The sequence below is a fragment of the Raphanus sativus genome, chromosome 1 (genome assembly GCF_000801105.2).
Source record: "Raphanus sativus cultivar WK10039 chromosome 1, ASM80110v3, whole genome shotgun sequence".
Taxonomy (NCBI): Eukaryota; Viridiplantae; Streptophyta; class Magnoliopsida; order Brassicales; family Brassicaceae; genus Raphanus; species Raphanus sativus.
The window spans coordinates 23,367,357-23,378,531 of record NC_079511.1 but is presented as its reverse complement, the minus strand read 5'-3'; the positions used below and the strand labels follow the sequence as shown (position 1 = coordinate 23,378,531).

The following is an 11,175-nucleotide window of genomic DNA, read 5'->3' as shown; positions in this document are numbered from 1 at the left end:
TATTTATTAACAAATATAAAATGGCTATATTATATAATAATAACATTTTATACTTTCTTATTATCTGATACTATAAAGAGAGCTCAAAACAGCGTTATATTATGTCAATAATGTAACGGAAAATCGGCCAAAAAAACACTGAACTTTGCAGGAATTACCAAAAGAAACTTGTACACTTATCTGACCAATAAAAGCCTGAACTTTTGTTGACTTATTTAGATTATTAAGAAACTTACGATTGACTGACCAAATTAGCACACCGTTAAACGAGAGTTAAGATAGCGTTAACCCAACGTTAACTGTTGGCGTTAAGTGAAACGACGTCGTTTCGTTTTATTCGATTTGATTAGATTACTAAGAAACTTACGATTGACTGACCAAATTAGCACACTGTTAAACGAGAGTTAAAACAGTGTTAACCCACTGTTAACTGTTGGCATTAAGTGAAACGACGTAGTTTCGTTTTATTCTATTTGAAAATAAAAATAGGTAGACACCGGGGTTCGAACAATAATAATGAAGGCCACACTTTTCCTTATCCCTTAGGATATCTAGCTAGAGTCACACGAACCACTTGTGGACTTTAAGACTTTGGATGTTACAGTCCAATCCAAAATGTTATGTTATTTTCCTGAGCAATTTACTGAAACGAAATGTGATTTTGCCTTGGTTGCAGACTCTGAATCAACATCGTTGAATATCACCATGCTAAATTTATATTTTGGTTTGGATCGTTCTGTTTTTTTTCTTGACCACCTCCAAAGAGTAATGGGTGATATCTTGGTAATGGATGAAACTACAAGCGTACAAGTAAGCATCGGCTTATATATAATTTTTATATAAGATAACTATTTTAATTCATTAAAATATTTTCTAATAATAAAAATATTAGGTTATTTAAAAAATAGTAATTTATAATATAAATTATTCTAAAATTAAATTATCTAATAAAGATTATATTAAAATCTATAAGAATAAGAAATTTTGCCTACAATTTTTTTAATTTATTTATCTTAAATAATTCTTTTACTTTAAAATTTCTACAACATAAAAAACAGAGATGTAGATATTTTCTTAACAGAAAATAAATATGATGTATGATTTATTTATTTTTATGTTGTAGCAATTAAGCTCCATAGTTTTCTCGCCTCTAGATTAAGCTCCATCATGGGAATGTAATTCCTAACACTAAAAAAGGCTGATGCTTGATTCAACACTTGATCACATGATAACTGTGTATTGATACACAGCCTTCCAACTTTCTCAAGAAAAAAACAGAGAAATTTCACTGCCTTGAAAACTGCAATTTTAAGAAACAACTAGATTTTGATCCGCGCTTTCAAAACGCGGATTTATTTTCCTTTATTTTTTGTAAAATTGACAAATATTTAGTAAATGTCATATTTTCATATATTTGTTTTTTTATAAAAAACTTAAAATTTTTATCTTTCTTTATCGTATTTCATTTTAAATGAGTATAGGTCTAAGCACAATATTCGGACCCAAAGAACCAACCTGAAATCGACCCAAAAATCAGGGTTCCAAACCGATCAGACCCGGGGTAAATATCCGAATGAGTTCTAAATTGCTATATCCGAAGAACCGGTCCCGAATCCGACCCGAACCGAGAACTGTATGAGTACCAGAAGATATCTGAAATGTAAATATATATCTAAAAATATATGTTATAATTAAATTTATAATTATTTTAATATTTTAAATTAATATTATAAGTTAACTATAGTAGTTATTTTCGGTACTTTTGAGTATTTTTGAATAAAATATGATAGTTTGGATAAAACTTTACCCAAAAAACTGTATAGAATGGATATTTTTGGTTACTTTTGAGTAATTTGGATACAAAAATTTAAACCGAATCGGATGTTTTGGTTACTTTGAGTACAAATAACCGAACCCTTTTTAGATACTTTGGTTATTTGGTTATTTTTCAGGTTTTTATGCATGAGAACCGAACCCACCCGGATCCGGAAAGATCCGACTCGAACCCGACCCGAAATTTTATAATACCCTTATTAGGTTTAATTTCAAAACCCGAAAAACCCGATACCCGAAAGAACCGATCCGTACCCGAACGAGTATACGAACGTCCAGGTCTAATGAGTATTTATGTTTAGAAAATTAAAATTTATCTTTTAATGAATTAAGTTGGTATAACTCTGATAAATTAATTTTATTATGTTGTTAATTTTTTAAATAAAAAAATTATAAACTTTTAATAAAGATTTATACTTTTCAATCAAAAAATTCAATTTTTATGAATACTTAAATTATATTTAAACAAAAACATAATAATTAAGTGATTAATTTTTGTTCACTATACAAAATATTAAGAATGGTTAAAAATAAATTATTTGAACTTGGAGAAAAATAAGAATTTGTTCTGATTTCTTAATCGGTTCAAATGGTCCAAAAGAAATCTGATGTGGGCTGGATCAAAAAAAAATGATCCAATATAGATGTGTGATTAATATTAATTGATTGTCCTTAATAAAATATGCAATGTTAATTAAAAAAAATGGCAGATTTAGGTAAAAAGCACAATAGATCTTGTTTTAATAGTATAGATAACACTGAGTACTTTTAGTCTAGTTAAGAAACCATAAATATGAAAATACACTGCTCAGTCTGCTAGACATTTTCAAAGCTAAGCTTCTCCAACCATCCCTGCCAAGAGATTGATCTGTTCTTTCCATTTGCAGACTGTGTAGCTTTCTGAGCTAGCATTGGAAAGGAGGAAGAGGAAGCTGACGTGGCTGTGGGTTGTTGAGCTGGCAAGATGAAAGAAGATGGCAGTTAGAGAGCACACTTATCTTAACAGAGCACACTTATCTATAAAGTCCCAATATTTTGTCATTAACCAAGTACAGAAACACCAGCCATGGCAAGCATCAATCAAGTATTTGATAGCAATTTTCGCGGACCATGATACTCAAAGCTGACGAAGTTGAACCGCTGCAGAAACTGAAGAAGCAAAGCTCACCATGCCTCTGTTGATAAGTGTAAGAAGAAAAGCTCACTCTTTGTTGCACCGGCGTGATATGCAAAGTATTGTTTTGCCTTATTCATCAATTCCGTAGGATCTCTGCCACTGAATTTGGGAAACTCCAGCTTAATGGTGAGGGAGGTGTGTTTGTGTTTGGTCAGCGTTCAAGGTCATTTGATCAGTCTCTCCTTGTTGTTATCACTGTGATCTTGAGGATCGTTGGTTCAAGAAGAATACTGTCAACAAAACAAGAACAAAAGAACGACTTTGATACCATAATGAAACATACCAGAGAATTATAAGCTTATTATTTGAACAAGTAAAAGCTGAAAGAAGACGTTAGTTATTCTTCTATCTCAAGTATCTCTTCGTCGCAAACTTATTCCTCGTTGACTTTCTAACCACCACATCTTTTTATCTGTCTTTTTTTCACTGTTAGCTTCAGCAATGACTTCAGTTTGCTCTTCATCTGGCATCCTATCAATCACGGGACCCGAGACAGAGAGCTGATCAAACTAGATGCGTCTGCTCCAATGACCGTTAGGAGAGGCCAATCACCACCACACACGATAGGAGTTGGTGGCATTAGAAGCGATGGAGTTTTCCCTCGAGGCAATGAGGGCACATTGTCCCCAAGCTCAGTACGTAGAAAGTCGCTCAGCGATATCCTTTAAACCATGAACCGAAGCAGTGATATAAGCTAGAGGCAAATGACCAGCCTTCTCCATTATCTTAACACGTTCTTTGACATCTCCCGAGTAGAGAGCATTGTGAAACTGACTCATTAAGTTGTTTTGCACTTCCGCAATCTTCATCAACTTTGAAAGCTTGTCCAGATTGCCAGTAATGAGATAAAGAAATGACAACCTGTCAAAGTTCTTTGTCCGCTGGTATGCAAATTCAACAGTTCCATTGTTGCCTTGGCGAAGAGCCTCCGCTCCAAGTCTTTACCAGTAGTCTTTCTCGTTAACCTTTGTAGCTGATGCAACGGCTACACTGAAGTTGCCACTTTCAAGAGCCAGGTTGAATCGGAAAGGAGGAAGAGGAAGCTGACGTGGCTGTGGCAAGAGGAAAGGAGATGGCAGTTAGAGAGCAGATGATTAGTGGAGAGTATAAATAGAAGAAGCGTTACCTTTCTTGTTATGTAGATTGCATCATTAGGGCTTGTTGAGTTCATCTCTTCAAGGAAAGCAGAAACAGAGAGCTTGTGATGGCTCAAGGCATCATTTGGTGACTTGAGATTCTATCTGTTCCGATAAGCAATAATAAGATTCATAGTTGGGTTGCTTATCACTTTCATATGACCACCTCTTCAGAAAATAAATCATTCAAACATTAAATATCTCCTTGCTCGTCACTGATCTTTAATCTCTGTATTGAGTGAGGTTACGTAGCAGATCCACGAGTGAAATTTTAAGGTTCTTCGGAAACATACAACATTTGAATCAAACTGTTTCAGTTGAGGGCCACACTTAGTATCTTAACAGAGACGTAGTTGCTTTTTAAGTCATATACTAGAGATTGACCGCCCTCGTGAGGACGGGTATATTTTTTGTTTTTAAATTTTTTGCCTAATATAATTTATATATTTGTGTGTTTGTATAATCATATTTTTGTATGATATGAACTTAATAGAATATATCATTTTTCAGTATATTAAATAAATCAAGTTTCATAAGTATGTACTTGTGTCATATATATGTTTGAGAATTTTTTTCAATCTTTGTTGATAAAGTTTGCGATATGTTATATTTTTCGAAAATTTCTTATATGATAACATTTTTAATTTCCCACATTTATTTCTAAACTTAAGTAGGTATTTTATTAAAAGATATAACAAATTATAGAATTTTTTTTTTTGATAATAATGTAGATTAGTAATATGATATTACTAATATCTAATTTAAGCTTAATTAGGCAAAATAATTTTCAAAAAAATAGAAATTTTAAAAGCCCATACATTATAAAGAAATATAACGATTTGATTCCTTGAATGTTCTTATTTGTTGGATATATACTCAGAAAAAAATTGATATGATCCATATTCTTGTATAATTATTTAGCAACCTTCTTCTTTACATAAATCCATATTCTTTTAAAATCAAATGTGTATTTTTTTTTAGTTTTGAGAACATATTTTTGTTATTTTAAAATACTTTTTATATTTTTCGGTTTTAATTTTTGATAAATTTAATTTTATTTTTTTTTATTTTTTTATAATCATATTTGTATTTTTTTGTAAAAGGTTTAGATATTGTGTCTACTTTCTTTTGACTAAGTTTCTAATGTGTTTATAAAATATATTTTAACTAAAATTTTATACAAAAATTAATTATAAAACAAAAAGAAATATAAATTTTTAATTACAAAAACAAAAAATATACCCGCCGTTTCTAAGGGCGGGTCAAAATCTAGAATTAATTTAATTTAATATAATTTGGTAACTATATAAATATGTCAAGTTTTTTTAACTATACATTTTTATTATATGCAATTCAGAAATTATTTTAAAGATTTATTCCTAAAGTTTACAACATATTATATTTTTTAATAGTTACCTAACATAATTAGTCAAGAATATTCATACCAAATAATTGATTTTTAATCGACCCGAAAATCAAAGTCTCATACTCTATTAGACTTGGTCTCTATACTCGAACAGTTCTTGAAGTGTTATATCCGAAAACCAATATCAAATCCTACCCGTCCCGAATACCAAACAAATTTTTGAAAATTGTAAAGAAAAGACCATGATAGCACAAAACCAAGTTTTTGTCATAAAATAGCATCACAAGAAGAAAAATGACCAAAAGAAGGTTATTGAAGGTTAAATATGCATTTATAATCTTTGGGTTAATTAATCTAAGATTTAGGGTTTAGAGTTAAGGGGTGGGATTTTAGGAATGTGTTCAAATTTTTTAAAATAAAAAAATTAAAATTAAAATTTTCAAAACAAAAAGATGCTATTTTGGTCATTTTATTTTTTGAGTGCTATTTTGTGACAAAAACTTAAAAAGTGTTATTTAAGAGAATTATCCTTTAAAATAAACCGTTAAAATATATATATATATGATTCCTATATATATATATATATGCAAGTATATTATTTTATACTTTTATTGTAAGTATATTCATTTCATTTTTATATTTAAAAAAAACTGTTTTATAAATTTAAGTTAACTATTATGCCAAATTCTCGTTAATTTATTAAGCAAGTTTATTCTTACATCAATCCATATTCTTTTATAATCAAAATGCGTATTTTTAGTTCTCAAAACCTATTTTTGTTATTTTTATACTTTTTATTTTTATAAATTGCAAGTTTTCATATTTTACTTAATTACATCTATACATTTATTGTTTGGATATTTGATTATACAATAAATTTAAAATTTCTGGGCTTGCGAAGTGGATTTATAATACTCCCTCTATTTCTTAAAGATATATGTTTTTGGTGTTTTCACACATATTAATAAAATACATCAATCATACATTATTTTTAGAAATTATCAAATTCCAATGCATTTTAACCAATAGTCTTTCAATAAATTCAATTTATATTATTGAAATTTGTAATTTTTGTATAGAAAACATAAAAATACATCTTTTTGAAACAATTTTTTCTAGAATATAGATCTTTTAGAAACGGAGGGAGTATTTGTTTTCAATGTAAAATGTATTGATTAAATGGGACATTGAAAAGCTATTCACTATTTAATGGAATATTTCCTCTGTACCATTTTAATTGGTGTTAAGAGAAAAAAATTTTGTTTCAAAATAATTGATGTTCTCATTATTCTAGATAGAATTTAATATTATTTAAATTTTGTAACTAATTACAAAATGCTGAGTTTTTTATTGGTTGAATGAGTTTCATTTAATGATATTTTATATAACCAAAACAAACTATATAGAATTTTTATTTTATTTTTTTAATCTATGTGCAAAAAAACTTAAAAACCATTTAAAGTAGTACGGATGGAGTATGAAGCTGGGCTTTATAAACCGCCTAAATTTTGATTATAGTGTTAATATTTCCCAAAAATAAAAATACAAAAGTCAGAGCATTAAAAAGCCATTTGGGTTCTTTTAATTTAACCAAGAAACCACAAACAATTAAGAGTGAATAAGAATTTACTCACCCTGCGTTTTTGATTGAGTAGAAAGAATAAAATATAATTTTTACAGAATCTGTATTGGTTAATTAAACAACTATTTTAAAATGAAATAAATAAATTATAAGTTCTAATACATAACAGTTATGGATTGCTAGAGTATAGGAAAAAAAGAGGTTACAATTTACATAACAGGTATGAAATATATAGATTTAGATGCAGTTAAAAAAGAGTTAGTTTATTTTTTAAAGTAGGTTAAGAAAATAATTAGTTAGACTAAATATTTATCAACCGGTCATGCTTCTAAATTAATAGTATTGATATAATAAAGTCCCAAAGTTTTGTCAAATTAAGATGCCCTCCCTCTATGTGTTGTTCTATCTTAGCTCTTTTAATTCAAAGAAGAGAGAAAAGCCATTAACCAACAGTCATGGCGAGCATCAATCAAGTATTAAAGCAATTTTCGCCGACCACCATGATATGATACTCAAAGCTTAACGAAGCTGCAGAAACTGAAGAAGACGCCACTGTCGTTTTCTTACAATTAACAATGAGGTTTTGCGTCAGAGATCCATGAATCGAAAAGACAATGAGGTTTTCCAGCTTTGAGAAATACAACAAAATTGACAAACAATGACATTCAAGCAAAAGCAGAACATAAAACCAAGTTCAGAAACACCAGCCATGGCATTGGCAAGCATCAATCAAGATATCCATGAATCGAAAAGAAAAGAAAAAACACAAATGAAAGAAGGCTTTGATGAAAATGTATCAAACTGGAGAGAAGTAGAAATGCAACAAGGACATTCAAGCAAAAGCCGAACATCAAGTTTAAGACCTGAGAGTGGATACACTCACACACACATATGACATATGCAACTGGGGCTTCCGAGCCTCATTCATCATCTTCCTTATTCCTCTTCGTTCCTTGGAAACTCCGTGGCAGCTCTCGGTAGCTTTGGGCAGTCTTTGACAAAAATATTTTTCAGGGATGGAAGAGCCTGAGGATTTGAGCATATTCTCTGTAATTCATGCAAACCCCTTAAAGTGAGGATTCTAGCTTCGCAAAGGGAACCTTTATGTCAGGATGCAGATTGCCAATACTCATTCCCTTCTCCTTGTTTATTATTTCTTCTAGGCTTTCTGAATATCTCACCTCAAGATTCTTGAGATTTGGAGCAAATAATAACCAGGTCAATTCTTTTGGACCTTCCAAATCATGTACAACAATACTGGAGAGGTGCTTGAAGCACGGAGGAGGAAGATCTTCTTTCTCTTTGCATTTCCAATCTATCTTTATCTCTGGGATTCTGGAATCCACAATCTCAAGTTGTCGAAGACCACCTAGAGCTATCGTGTTTAATGTTATAACCATTGCGAAAATATCGTAAATCCAAAGGCGTTGAACACAACTCGCCAATCGCTCCACTCTTTGGATACTTTCCAACATTAAAGCATCGTTCACGCTTACTGTTAAAATCTTCAAGTGCTCTAAAAGTTGTAGCTCCTTAATCGATCTTGCATCAATATAATGACAAGAGCGAAATAGTTTCAACACCTGAAGATTTGGTAAGCTTGTTCCTATCCCATCAATGCTTTTAAGTAAGCTACAGTACTCCAGGTCCAGGCTTATTAGTTTCCTCAACCCCTTCAAAACAACTGATAACGAAACAACTGATAACGAACTTATACCTGTGAATGATAAATTGAGGTATTTCAATGAAATCAAACTGCAAATTTCTTCCGGCAAGTCCCTAAGACTTTGGTTACGCGAAAGATCCAAGATGACAAGGGCTGGCATAAACTGAAAGAATTTACCCGGTATAACCTTCAGATCGTTATCCCCGAGAAATAGAGTCGAAAGGTTGGGGCATTCGGGACAGCAAGATATTTCTTCAATTTGATTACTCATCAACGAGATCCTTCTCAAATCTGACCAGTTAATGTCATCTGGTATACGGCTTAGCTTCGCACCTGTTTTGACGCACTGTTTTTCTTCCTCTTTTTCAGAAGTAGACCATATCCAAAGAGCCATTTCACGTAACACATCATGCATTTTCACCGCAGGTGTGAATCCAATTTCGGATTCCATTAATAGATGTGCACGAACTAACGAACCAATTATAACATGACCTTTGTTGTTACTTCCATCTTCATCTCTCTTTCCTTTTATAATTCCTTCGCTGATCCAATACTCTATCAGATCCTTCTTCTTTATTTCATAATCTTCCGGGAACAAAGAACAATACATGAAGCATGATTTCACCTTTTCATCCTCTAAACCGTCATAGCTGAACTTCAAAATCGAAAGAATCTTAATATAATTAATATAATTTTATAGTCTCAAATTGAGTTTTTGGTTCAATTAGTATATTAATAAATTAATAATCTCTATAAATTAATAAAAATTATAGTTTTGGTGTACTCCCAACATTATTAATTTATAGAGGTTTCACTGTACTTTATATATATCCCAACTGCCTACCATGTACGTGTTCAAAACTTTCAATGCCACTAATTTATTTTTTCTGATATTTTCTAGAGAATCAAATACAACTAATCAAAGTTTCATACTTATTTATAACAATTTTATAAAACTTACCATATCAAAACCGAACCATAATATATTTTTGTTGTCTAAGTAATTTTTTAATATATAAAATTAAAGGATTGTATGTTTTCGGTTCATAATTATTGTTACATTAATTTTTCAACCAGTTGTTCTTCTTATATTTACAATCCTTTGTGATTAAAATCTTTTTTTCTTATAACTTTGACAATTAGTTTAAATGAGTCAAAATAGATTGACCAAAATTTAAAGATAATTTTGGTCCATCATATCTAAACTAATAATTTCGTTTCACAATTAAACCAATAACAATTTATTAACCTTTCCTACATTTAACCAATCACCATTATTAAATAGATAACAATCAGCATCATCCCTTGTTTTGCTCTTGGACGAGAATGGCCTCATCTTTAGTGCTGTTTCTTTCGTTGTTGCTTTTTGCCTTCGTTTATTTTCTTATCTCCCTTGGTACCTGTCCAGGGATTGTGATACTCTTTGATTCTCTTGAAATAGAAATCCAGTGTTAAAAAAAAACAATCAGCATCATCCGTATATTCTCTAACAAACCACCTTGCACATCATGTCCAATTTAGTTAACAAAAAAAATATATTATTTGTTACCTAAAGATTTTAATCAGATTAAATGACCAATAATTATTCTTACAAATCACGTTTTACTTACTTAAATCACGAATATTCTGATTAGTTAAAAGAATATTTATTGTGAAATATTTCAAAAGAACGTATTATGAATCTTTTTTTATCAACGTTTATTGTGAAATCTTTCAAAACTTATATTTGTTATTATAATTAATTCAAATCACAACTGAATTAATATTTGAATTAATTTTTTTCAGATCTATTTTATTAAAACAGCATTATGACTTATTGATATACGTTTGGTCCAAATATTTAGAATAGATTAGAAATTCTTATTAATCATATAAAAAATATTATACAAAGAAAAATATAAATATGACAAAAAAAACTAAATAAAAAACCTAAATTTCTAAAAAGTAAAACAAAAATATATCCGCATTTTTTGGACGGATCATAATCTAGTTTATCCTATTAAAAGTGAAGTACAAATAGAAAATAATATTTACTTATTTTAAATATCAATCTTATTAAAACAGAAACATTCTGTTGGACCTAACATTTATTTTGTAAGTTTTTAAATTAAATACACTTTTATACTTTATAGTTAAACATACATTAAGTCACTAATATTCATTTCTTTATACTACTATCCATGTTTCCAAACAATATACTTATTTCTTTATACTACTATCAATGTTTCCAAACAATATATTTTTTATATTACTATCAGTGTTTCCAAATAATACAATAATTAATCTTAGTTATTTTATATCTATCATTTTCTCTTTAAAATTTTGTAGAAACGTCATAATTTCATAAATTGCAAAATAGTGAACTTTAAAATTTCGATTATAAGATTACAAATTATGACGCTATTACAATTTAAA

The 11,175-nt window shown here is 29.8% G+C and overlaps 1 pseudogene; it reads right to left on the bottom strand.

The window, feature by feature from the left end:
* Nucleotides 1-8,030: 8,030 nt before the first annotated feature.
* LOC108832355 (probable disease resistance protein At1g15890) lies at nt 8,031-10,096 on the bottom strand (annotated as a pseudogene).
* Between the last annotated feature and the right edge of the window lie 1,079 nt (nt 10,097-11,175).